The 12,814-nt window shown below is 42.5% G+C and overlaps 1 long non-coding RNA gene across 3 annotated transcripts in view; it reads left to right on the top strand.

Annotated features, from left to right (window-relative positions):
• Positions 1–12,814, top strand: part of LOC137176036 (uncharacterized) — a 280,115-nt gene that overhangs the window by 124,454 nt on the left and 142,847 nt on the right. The window lies entirely within an intron of this gene.

The raw sequence follows: 12,814 nt of genomic DNA, 5'->3' as shown, positions 1-12,814 counted from the left end.
CTCACCCCTCTGTACAGTCAGACAAACATACTCGGCCCTGGTCATACTTATGATCCCTTATTCCTGACACTTCTTTAACACGACATGGTCACGGAGGGAGCTCGGTAGTTTACATCCTCAACGTTCGACTGACTGGTTTGTGAAGATATTCATTAAATAAATATTTCAAAATAAATTAAAAGTGAGCAACATATCTACAAAATATATAAAATGTGTATGTATAAGTATTGATATAAAAAAAATAAGAATAAAATGAATAAAAATAGGAGATATAAAGAAACATTATGAATCAATTGATAACTTGTATAAAGAGAGAAATAAGCTCTTCCTAAGAATGAAAAACTTCTTGCACATTAAAACCTTTTATCTTGAAAATGTTACTTTTTAGGACACTAAATGACATGACAGTGCTTTCTCGCAGCCTTGTTTTAATCTGCTAATCAATACATCTTGAGATAATTGCGCATTTTTAAACAGACACCTTCAACTTTGTGATTTCCACTGGACAGCGATGATTTGCATATAAAGCAAAGAGCAAATATTGGTTCTCGCTTGGTGTACTTAGTCTTCGACCAATTAGACAGCGATCGGCGGCCTTACCTGCACAGTCATGCTGTGATGAAGAGTAGAAGAGTCAATCCAGCAGAGCTATGATGCCACAGGGCAGATGAATAATTCCTACTGTAGCCCGGGTGGGGCCGGGGCCTGAAGGGCAACCATAAATTTACAACATGATGAGCCAGGTTCAGAAGGGATTGACCCCGCTTGACCTGAAGAGGTGGGACCTGAGGCTTGTCTGGACTACCTATAACCCCCCCCCTCACCCCCCCCTCCCCTCTCTCCTCCCTCAAACCTCACCTGCCCTTAGCTGACTGTACCTCACCTACAGCTCCTGCATCCCAGTCCTGCATACCAAAAAAAAAAAAAAAAAAAGTGCAGCTCCCATGTAGAGAAAGTGCTCTTGACAGTGAGTAAATGGGAGCAAGCTGTGGGAGGAGAGTCGGGGGTGAGGGAGGAGGGAGGTGTGTGAGTGGGGGGGGGACTTCACAGGGATTTCTTCTTTCTCTCTCCTGTCACTAGCCGCCAATTTACCCCCCAACGTATTTGGAATCAAAACTTAATTAAAATTTTGAATAAATAAAAACAACGAAAAAAACGAAGTTATTGAATTCTGAACCCTTTGATAGATTTATCCCCCCCAACCCCAGAATAATGCAAAATAAGATTTAATAACACCTTTCATATGGAGAGTACAAAGCCGGCTATTTGCATTAAAGTGTAAATCGGCGTCAGGGAAAGGCAGTGTGCCTCTAAGCTTATTGATGTTCAGTTCTGAGCAGCCGGGCGGCATTGTTTCATGCTGAAGCTTGACGGATGTCAAGGTGATTATAGTTTAGATCACCCGTAAGAAGACAACGTTTTGAAATGGTAAAATACAGACAGGCAACACAAAAGCCTTCAAATGTTTGTTTTACTGGGAGGGGAAGAATGGAGAGAGTGAAAAACTCCCACTGAGTTTCAGTGTTCGCTCATAATTCACACAGAGGATGGATAACTCCACCGCTGTTCAAACAATCTGACAATTTGTTGAATTCTTCTGACGGGCACAAAGTCCTTCTGCGAAAACCATTACTGAATGGCATGCCAGCAAGCGAGAAAGGTACAAGGGATTGTTGTATTAGCCCTATCTGTCCCCCCTTCACCTCCGTTTGAAAGTAAGCCACCAGGCAAAAACCGGAGAGAGAGCTGAAAAAAGTTTTTTTTTTTTTTTTTTTTTGTCAGTTTACACTTTGCCACTGGCGAAGAAAAAGAGAAGACGCATAGATCCTCTGTGGAAGTGAAGCAAACTTTTAAATACCAGACAAAAACACTTCTTTTTATATATATATATATTCATGTTTTTGTGTTTTTTCCTGCTGATTTATTTATTAATCGGGGGGCACGGAAAACAAGAAAGAAAGACAGTGTGATGATCTTGGTGGAAAATGCAGCACACAGACTTCAACGGGAACATTCTCCTGCTTGTTTTTGCTCAGGTGTTCAGATATAAAACACCTGAGGAATGAAAAAAAAGTTAGTTAAAATCTGAGAGGATACTTTAGGGAAAATATAAATGAAAAGAGAAAAAGATAAACTTACACAGAATCATTTGTAATCAAAGTAAAATCCATCTGTTGATCATTACGGAGGGGAGTTTCTGCAACCCTGTGAAAACTCCTGGATCTCATTTATGGGACTTTTGACAGTTTTTTCCTGTAAATTTAATCTCTCAAGATTAAATTTTATTGTATATTGATTCTAAAGGTACTGGAATATACCTATGAAATAACCACCATGTGTGTTTTTTTTCACTGTAGAATTCAAACTCTCCCCACCAAACCCCCCAAATTCCTAGCAAAACGTCTGAGGACATGACCTCGGTGAGTCCTCGGTGGTAGTTTGGGTCCCGCTCATGACTTCACGCTGTCAGACTCGACTTCACCCAGCAGGCTTCATACAGTAGTGAGAACTTGTGGCCTGAAGCTGGAGGTGTGCTGTTCTGCTGTTCTGGGAGACAGCAGGCTAATGGCTGCCCTCCTCCTGTCTAATTACTCCTTATCTGACCGCTGATAGGCCTGCTAGCTGAGGCAGACACACCCCCCGCCTCTGCAGGTGACTGTGTGTGTGTGTGTGTGTGTGTGTGTGTGTGTGTGTGCGCACATGTATGAGCAGTGTCGCCTTCTTCTCTGAGCACATGTTGCTTATTTACAACCTTAAAGCCGTTTGACATCAAGTGTTTTACAGAGTTTCTACAACAACAACAACAACCCTGCAATAAATCCTTCTTTCATGATGGTTATTATGTTCAGTTTTTGTTGAAATTGTTTGAGAAGTGTTGATAATCCTTTATTGTCATTAAGAGGTTGTAGTGTAAGGGGATGTCGAATTGTATTGCTTTATTCTGAGAGGTGTTTTTAATACTTAATTACCCTCATTAATATAAAAACATATTATATAACCAGCTGTGTTTGTCCAGCATTTAAACATTAATAAATGAGTTCTACTTTGACCTAAAAAATAACTTCCAGGACATGAGAATAAGCACTACTTTTTGCATTATTCTGATGAATGTCATCATCAGATATTGATTGTCATTCTGAAACATTGCTGTCAATATTATGCACAGATTTGATTTTTTGCAGCAGCCTTTGAGATTAGATTTGATCCTGTTTGTTGATGCAATAATACATAAAAAAAAAACTCTCCAGTGTCCCTACCAGCCACAAACGCACCATTTTTACCTTTAAACATACTGCAAACTTTACATTTTTCTTCATATTTTCTATAAGAAATACTTGGAACACATGCATGAACCTGCAAGAAGATATTCCACCTAGCAGCACACAGCACACTGTAAAGAATGACAGCATTTAAACTTGATTTTGTAAAACAATGTTTTAGTGATTGTTCAGTTTCAGACGGCAAAAAAAAAAAAATCATCTCAATCATGTCAGATGAAAAACATTAAATAATTTTGTACTAATAAGTGCAAATCTTCCATCTCCCCCTGACGTCTGTCATGAAGCCCGTATATCTGCCTCATTAGCGATAAGTAGATTTACACCTGTAGTGTGTGTGCGTGATACTGCAGATGACCCGGTAGATTTACAGTCCTGTCATTAAGGCACGCGAGGCTCCAACCATGCAGGGCTGGTTGCTGTGGTTACCTTGCAGCCTCAGGTGAGAGACCTCTATACACAGTACATGTATGTATGTGTGCGTGTGTGTATTAATTCCTCTATTGATGTTGTGACCATCTGAGCTCTTGGACTCATATTAACACGAGACCGCCTTCACTGTCGCACGCTCTCGCATCTGACCTGTTGTCACACACTCACACACCCACGGCAGTAACACACACGTGGTTGATGGTTCCTCCATTTTGCTATGGATTATCGTTTCTCTGCAGGAGTGAGGGAGCGCTTTGTCAATTTACCACAGCCCCCCCCCCCCCCCCCCCCCCCCAAACAGCTCAAAAACGATCAATTTTTCACTACAGAGATTTTCATATTTCCATCCTTTTTTTTTTTTGCTCTCTTTTTGCAGGACATAAAATATTTTAGGGGACAGAGGAAGCTGAAGGGACAGAGAGGCGGGATGGAAGTGTAGGTATAGGCAGGTATGGGAGGAAGGGAGGGGGAGGAAGGTGGGAGTGAGGAAGAGAGGGGGAGGTCAGGTTAGGGGTCACGTGTGCGAAAGAGATAAGACCTCCTCATTCCGTTTTGACTGACAGGCCAGGGGAGGGCTGAGCAAAGCCCCCCGAGACACACACACACACACATACACACACACCACCCTCCATCGCTCTCCCCTGCTGCTATCACACTCTCTCTAGGCCATCACTCTCTCTGTCTCTCTCTCTCTCTCCGCCTCTATCATACTCTCCATCATCCCCCTTCTGCCTCCGTCACCTGCCTTCTACTTTTATCAAGTGTTTTCTTTTTTTTTTTTACTCTCATCTAGTTTTCTGTTCATCGGTCGCATCCTCTCTTGTGAACCTCTTTGTGTCTCTTTATACAAGTTTTTTTTTTGTATAAGGAATTTGTCATGTTTTCCTCCTTGAGTGTGTTGAAGATGTATCACACTCGTAGTTTATCTGGTAGCTTTTTCTGTTTTGATGTTTTCTTACCTGTTTCGGATTGAGGTACTTCTTATTTTTATAGTTGCCTGTTATTACTATCTGTTATAAGTGGTCACATGGTAAGACTGGTTGTAAACGAGGAAGCTGAACCACTTTATTTTCAGTAAGCGCACCGAAAATGTCGTTAATACTGTTGCACAAAAAAATAAAGTACAGTTGGTCAAGATTGAAGTAGGAAGTGATGTGATGAATGTTACAACAGATAGTTTGTATAATAACTTCACTCTACACCATCGTTTTCTCTTTCAAATAAGTTTGGCTAATCTAGACATTAGTTTAAAACTATCTGTCTGACTGCTCTTGTTTCTTTCCCCATTGAACTCTATGAAATCTTAAACAAAATAATGTCAAGCTTGTGTGAAAACATTAAATATAGATTTGTGCGTTTAAGTTTTTCAAGGCTTTCACCACTAGTTTTGAAAATAAAAAAAGTTTAAGCTGTCATAAAATACCCTCCAGTTATATATTTGAACAGTTGATTATCACCTTTAAGTTCTATTAAATGTATAATTTTATACATTACAGGATGATATTACATTGTACCTGCTTGTTATAACACTACATTGCATCTTTATGTTATACTTACTGAAATATCTGGTTACACCATTACATACATTAAGTGGAAAACACTATAGATGTCTTGTGCATCATTTCACTCATATATCCCCCAGTATTGAGAGTCTTGTCTATAATACAGGATATAGACATACTGTCTGTGGAAATAAAACATTGCAGTTCATGTGCAGAAGCTTATCTTTTGGCTTTAACATTAAAGATGGAAGATTATTACAGGGCTTATAAGTGTAATTTCCTATTTATGTTGTCAGTCGTTTCCTATTTATCACATTTGTTATCCTGCCATGATGGAGGCTGCACATTGGATTCCCTCCACAGGTTATATTCTTACATCAAGAACTTGTCCCTTAACCCTGAACAAATCACTCATGCCCTGAAGGTGCCTTTTTTACTGCCAGAGCAAGGAAAGAAAAAGCGAACGAAAGACAAGAGAGACAAAAAAAACAAAAGCGCCAGCATTGTTCCAATGAGCATTATCTTCATGTTTTAGCACCAAACAATGCATTACAATGCACGGCAGCAACAAGAGCCTTTATGGGGAAGCGGCAGAATAGAGTTGAGGCCGTTGTGAGAAGTGGCAGAGGAGAGCCGAGACAAAGCGGGATGAGAAGGACGATCTTCATTGTGGCGTCTTTTCTCATTTTTGCCATGAAAAGACACCGGCGAGGAGTCCTCAGGGCCGCTGCCAGCTGCAGAACAATCACACCCGTACGCCACAACCACACCGCCCATCCAAACACATTAGGAGAGCATTGTGGAAGCTGTAGCTCTCCATATTCATCTACGCTCTACTCTGAATGGCTGTGCGACTGTCGAGATGCAATCATAACATCTCCTCGTATCGGAAACAATCTTACATTTACATAACCCTTTACATTCAAACGCCCGCATGTGTTTTTTTTTTTTTCCACCACCTTCTTAAGGCGTCATTTAATTTTTTTTTTTCCCTCCTAAAAGGATCGTTTAAAATAGACCTTAATCAGGGTAGATTAGATGCCATTTCAGATGTTATTGATGGAACTGGCATTTAGAGTTTCTGGCTCAATCACACAAATAAGACACATGCGGAATAAAGGGAGAGTATAATCTATGCATCGCTGGTTCCACAGGATTATGGCGAAAAAAAGAGAGACCGAGGGAAGAGTGGAGGGGTGGGAAGCAATGGTGAGTAAGGGAGAGTGATGATGGAGAGAGAGAGAGAGAGAGAAGGCGATGGATGTCAGGTTCTTCTCTCCATATAAAACACCAGACACAGCAGAGGAGGGGATTGGATTCACTTTTTAAAATGTCACCCAACATCTGTTTCATATTTATGATGGTGGCGCTGCCTCTCCGATGCCCCCTTCAACACTCTGGCGATTCTATCTCTGCCTCGGATTACCCCCACTACCCACCAATGCATAATTTATAAGGCTAATCTTTCAACGAAAGACTGCAGACAGAGAGAGAGAGAGAGAGAGAGAGAGAGAAGGAGAGGGAGTGTGAGAGAGAGGGAAAAAATGGATTATAAAGAAAAAAAAAAAAAAAAAACTGCCACAGATTTCTTGCTGATATGTGAAGCGAATGGCTGATTTTGGAGATGATACCTTAAGTATCTCATGTAGTCATTAACAGGATTAAGTGAGTGGGCTTCAGATAAGGTGGGAAAACAATTCAGGATTCGGCACATCTTGTCCTCTTTAACCCAAACAGAGACATATCAGTGTATGTGGCCCATGTTTTTCTTTCTTCTGTAATTTGTGATGCCTTCAGATGCCGCCGATAAGCTTCGGATGTCATTAATATCACTAATGATAACATTATAGCCCTCTCCCTCTCTGTTGTAGTCGTACCACGCGTCATGCCCGTGAGGGGCGTAATTTCTCCAGATTGGGGGCAGAAGAAGAAGAAGAAGAAGAAGCCGCCATTTGCCCCGTCCTTTGTTCTCGCCGTGTTAACTGTTGCCATTTTTACACTCCTCAAGACCACAACAACACAGAACAAGAGGCGCCTCCCTCTCGAACCGGGTTGAAAAGACAGGATCCCGGTTCTCCTCTGCCCTCTCCTCTTCCCCACTGTCTTTTCCATCCGCCACATCTGACATGACAGTTTCTGACGTGACAGTTTGTTTCCCCTTTCTCTCTCCTCACCCCCCCCCCCCAACCCCTCCACCCCCCCTCCCACCCCCCCTTCTTGTCAGCTTTATTATGAAAAGTACACAGTTTCGATAGAATGCCCTTCTGACATTTTCGACTTATTAGCTAGTTTTCGTGCCGTCTTCAATCAACCTCCTTAATCCTCACAGGGAGAAGCGCTTTTAATTCACCGATGGACTGATAAGGGGCGCCGAGCAAAGCGCCGGAGAAGCAGTGGCATTGCTAGCAAAGCAGGCCTCGGATGAGGAGGGGAGGGAGAAGAAGAAGAGAAAAAAAAAAAAAAAGAAAACGAAAAGACGGGAAAAAAAAACGATTTACACGTAGATGAATCGTGCTTACAAGATGGAACCCTGGGCATTAGGAGCGGATCTGAATTTCCTATCTGTCATTTTTTCTCTCCCACCCCCACCTCCGCCCCCCCACCCCCCACCCCCAGCCGCCGCATTCGTTCAGTGTTTTTTTTTTTTTTCCCCTCCCTCTCTCTCCCCTCCTTCTTCTCCGCCATTACCCTTGCTGATTGCAATCTTTAAGCGCCATTGGGCCCACTGCTTCTGCAGTTTTTAATCTGTCTTTAATCCCATAGATTTTAAATATTCCCCAGCTCCCGGAGACTGGAGGCAATTAACTGCCCTTCTGATGCTCTCCTTATCAGTTGCCTCCTTGTATCTCTCTGAAGCAGCCTCAAGACACTGCCAGAGCTGACAAATAATACCGCCATTTACCGCCGAGCATCCTCGGGGACTGGAAGGGGAGCGCGCGGCACAGCCACCGCCGCATTCTAAACAGGTATTTGGTAAACATATCATACAGAGGAGAGAGAGGAGGAAATATACTGCAACAACACTCCCAAAAGCAATGTATGTTTGTCTGGCTGCCGTTTTGCAAGTGTGTATGTGTGTTCTCCCTCAAACCCGAAGACAAAAGATTGTCCTCTAGCCCTATGCTGATGCGAGGAGGCTGCGCTTGTACAGGATGCATAGCCTGCTGTGTTGATACTAATACATAGTCTGTACTCTGGAAGCCCTCTATGATGCTTATGTTGACAGAAAATGAAAGCAATAAGATATATTTGAGACAGATGGCTGTCTATCTGCGCTGATTTTCTTATTATTCGCCCTCATTTTTTTTGTTCTTTCCTTCAACGCAGCCTCCTTGTTCCTCCGGGTTATTGATGGTCACATCCAGTTCAGAGTTTCTTAGACTTTCTAGATTGGGAAAGAAAGAAACATACATCCCAGACATCTGCATAGATTTTTATCATTGATTTTCATTCTTTTCTCTTTACTTAACCATACAGTTCAATAAAATAGCTTACGTATGATTTTTAGGTGGCCGTACTGTAGTTCCAACACTGACAAAGGGGGGAAAACAAATCAGTGGATGAGTACAATATATCAGACACAGATGCCCAACATCATTTGGTTCCCCCTTTTTTTTTTCATCTTGAGCCTTTCATTCGCTGATATGCATGATTACTAACATTCATTTGTTCTTTTCCAGTCTTTTTTTTATTTTTATGGTCTCTGTTTTACTTGGGAGTTCTGCTAAATATTGCAATTCCAACATAGACATAGCTCACTGCCATTAGTTACTTATTATGAAGATCACAGTGAGACCGGCATCATTTACAGCAGAAGTATGATATGTTTAAATACCAATTATTAAAGAAAAGTTTAGAGACTTGAAGCCCCAATGAACTCGTACTGAAAGACAAAAGTATGAATGATGTGTGTGGGATTAATACAACAGGGAGAAGCACAGCTACTTCGTTTTACTACTCCTCTGCCATTTTTTCTTTCCTTTTGAGTTATATATATATATATTACACAAGGTTACTAATTGTAAAATAATGACCCTAACCCTTAAACTGATGTGCAGCAGCTACATTAATTCGTTTTTCTCCCACTTTTGTTTCATTTTTTTGTCCTTTGAATACTAATGAGTTCTGCAAAATATTGTAATTCTAACGTTCAGGGACGTTTTCTTGTTCCATCAAGACATTACTGAACTTCAGCTCAGCGCCATTAGTTTCATATGTTGAAAGTTCATATCGAAACCTGGGATTGTTTAGTTAAGTCTTGACCTTTGCCAAATGGTTGGGGTTCACAAGAGATGGCCACGGTTTCCTTTTTTTTTTTTTTTGCAATCTATCCAATCACCCCTCTTGATAATGCATCCTATGGCAGCGTGATGAATGCAATCACCAGCCCGTGCACCACAGGCCTGCTAACAACACCACAAGACACTGCGGCTAAGCCAAACCCAGCGGTCCCAGCCAAAACCGATAGATAACCATCAGCTAAGAGCTTTGTGACATCATCAGACAGAAACGGCTACTGACTCCATGCCAGGTTAGAGAGCTGCTAATCCAAACCACAGACTACAATAACACAGACAGAGACAAAAGCAGGGAATGTGCATCATTACAAACACTCTTAAACTCTTAAGCTCTTTGTTGACCCGAACAACACGATCACTGTAATAGAACTTGTTCCTTTTCAGGTCACTTCTTGACTGGTGAGATGAGATCTGCTGATCATAGGTCACAATTTCTGATAATACCTACGTTGAAACCTCGGGCTTTACCTATATGTGTTGTTCTGATACTCCTAACCAAGTCAAACTAACCCCTTCGCCTGACAGCCGCTGGCATTATCTTCCCTTCTCTAGTGTTGGATTACAGAGCACACAAGCTTCTCACCATTAAAATCACATTCAATTACCGAGAGGCTGGGAAGATTGGCTAGACAGCAGCTCTGCTAATGGGGAAGGTCGTCAAATTATGATTGCAAATGCAGTACATACGCTGGCACATGTGTATATACACGGAGATAATTAAAAAAAAAAAAAAAAAATGTCCTCCTCTGACTTTCTGATGCATATTTCGGTTGTGTTTTCATGGGATCTGCCACCTCTGTGCATTTCATTTCTCACGATTGGAGCATGAGTTCGGTTCGTCGCATATACGGATGAGGAGGGCATTGGCCAGGCAACCCAACAATGCATCATGGGATCATGTTCCCTTGGCTAGCCGCTCCCGCGAATACAAACCAATCGGCTGCGAGCTCGAGCTTCATTTGTTCAACATCGTATCTCCAACAGGATGACCTCTTTCTGGCTATGCCTCAAATTGGATAAAAGGAACTGACACTATAGCATGTATGAAACCATGACTACACTCATTCACTCCTTATTGTGCATATTCTTTAATCCACTCCCACATGTGTACACTTTGTATCTGCCTTTATAAGAGTCTGTGTATATGTACGTGTGTTTATGCGCGCGCTCACAGTGGTTTGGGAGGTTAAGCTGGTGCTGCTCTCTTAGCGTGGCCGATACCGATCCAGAGAACCACAGGGTCTGAGGGGGCCAAGGGTCCGCAGCTCAGCCTACAAACAGGAGGCCGTGCCAGGCAGGACGTAGGCCAAGAGTGTGGGGAAGGGGGTTTGGGGGGTGGGGGGGTGTAGTGATGGTGGCAGTGGAGGGGCGGCGACAGCAGAGAGGGAGGGACGACAACCACTCTCATCCTTTTAAAACCCCAGCACTTGGGTCACACTAGGGGGCCACCCAATTTCACACTCTTCCTCAGCATGGCTCCCTTACAGAGAAATAGAAACACATGAAAACAACTCGAGTAAGCCTGAAAAACAAAAACAAAAAAAAAAGAAAGAGGAAAAAACAGCTCCAGTGAAAATAGCACTCTGTGCAATTTTTTTTCTTTCTTAGACTTCAAAAGAATTTGCAAGTAAGGTGACACTGTTCTTTTTTATTTTTATTTTTTTAAGCCACAGGTCAGAGATTGCATTTTCAGCCCTGCAAAATAAAACACTCCAGCACTTTGCCTCAAATCCAATCAAGCTCCGTTATCAGCTCCCTTCTCATCAAGGAGGGCTGCTGATGGAGACTGGTGGGGGTGGAGGGGCTAAGCCGACCCCCCAACCCCATCGCCCGACCCAACACCCTCCCACCACCACCACCTCCTCCTCCCCCCCCCCCCACACACACATACACACTCTACCCGAATCCACTCACCCCCTCTCCCCCCCCCCGCCCCCCGCCACCTCCCTATACCCTCCTCCCCTGGTTTCCGTGGCGACTGCTAAGCCCGAAGTTACGGTAAAGCTGGTGTGCCGCTGAGCCCTGGGCAGGATTTGTGACAGAGAAATCACATCAGCCTATGCTGATTAACAATTCCATTCCACCCTGAGATTTATATAAAAAAACTATCTTACATTTGGCTTTTTAATAGGAACGATCGCTATCTCAAATTGAGTCCCTGCAAACTTTAATAAAGGCTACAGGGTTGAGTGGCATTTTGCATGCTGATTTAGGCCCGATTGGCGGCTTTTGATGAGAGGGAGGCTGCTATGTAAAGCGGTGCTCCTAGCGCTTTTCCACATCGCCGGTTCAAATGCGGAAGGATAAGAACATGAAAAAAAAATACCACTTCCATCTGCAATCTCCGGATTTCTCTCTGCCTTCCTCCCCTCACTCTCACTCACTCTTTTTTTTTTTTTTTTTTTTTTTCAGAAAATGATTGACTGTTGAATATGAATAAATGGAATAGAATGAAGCAGGAATAGAGAGACTGAGCGCCGCAGACAGAAGAGAGATGGAGGAAGAGACGGAGAGAGGGAACGGGGAATAAAAGAAAACCCTCTCCTGGACTTTTTTCCTCTGGAGGTGAAAAATAAAATCATAAAGCCAAGGTTTTTATGCTCTCCCATTCTGACATTTGGAGAATGGTATTAGTGTAGAATATTCACAGTGTACAGAAAGGACCACGGGCGCAAGAGAGAGTTGGTGTGTGAATGTGTATGTGTCATGAGGGAGGGAGGGAGGAATAGAGGATGGTGGGGGGGGGGGGGGCATCAAATAAAAAAACATCGCCAGAAACACTTATCCCCTCCACCCCTCTGCTCCGGCCCCCACAAATCTACATCGGTATTAAAAAACTATTTATAGTAAGAGTTCAGCTTAATGGGATAATCAGCTCTATTTGTAAAGATATTGGATAATCCTAAATAGTTTATATGGGCATAGAGATTTAAAACATTTTCATTAGATATACTGCATTTCCGGGGCATTTCAGATGTCTCTCAGTTCACTGTATAAGCCGGGCCGAGACAAAAGAAGCTGGAAGGAGTATTTCCTAAGGCGACGGCCAAACACTGGGCCTCCACTGTGAAGTATTTTTTATTAAAACAACACAGGAGAGGAGAGGAGATGCCACCGTTAACTTTGTCATCGACAATCTGCTGCTTGGGTTCGTCACACAACACCAACGCTTCGTGTTTTTTTTTTGTTTTTTTTACGTGAACTGGCATTGCACGACTCCTCCTGTATGATAAATCTGTGTTTTTGCAGTTGCTAGTGTTGTACCATCTAAAATCAGGATGAATAGTGTTTTTAATGGTGCTTC

Source organism: Thunnus thynnus, chromosome 23 (assembly GCF_963924715.1).
Source record: "Thunnus thynnus chromosome 23, fThuThy2.1, whole genome shotgun sequence".
Lineage (NCBI taxonomy): Eukaryota > Metazoa > Chordata > Actinopteri > Scombriformes > Scombridae > Thunnus > Thunnus thynnus.
This window is presented reverse-complemented; position numbering and strand designations above follow the sequence as displayed.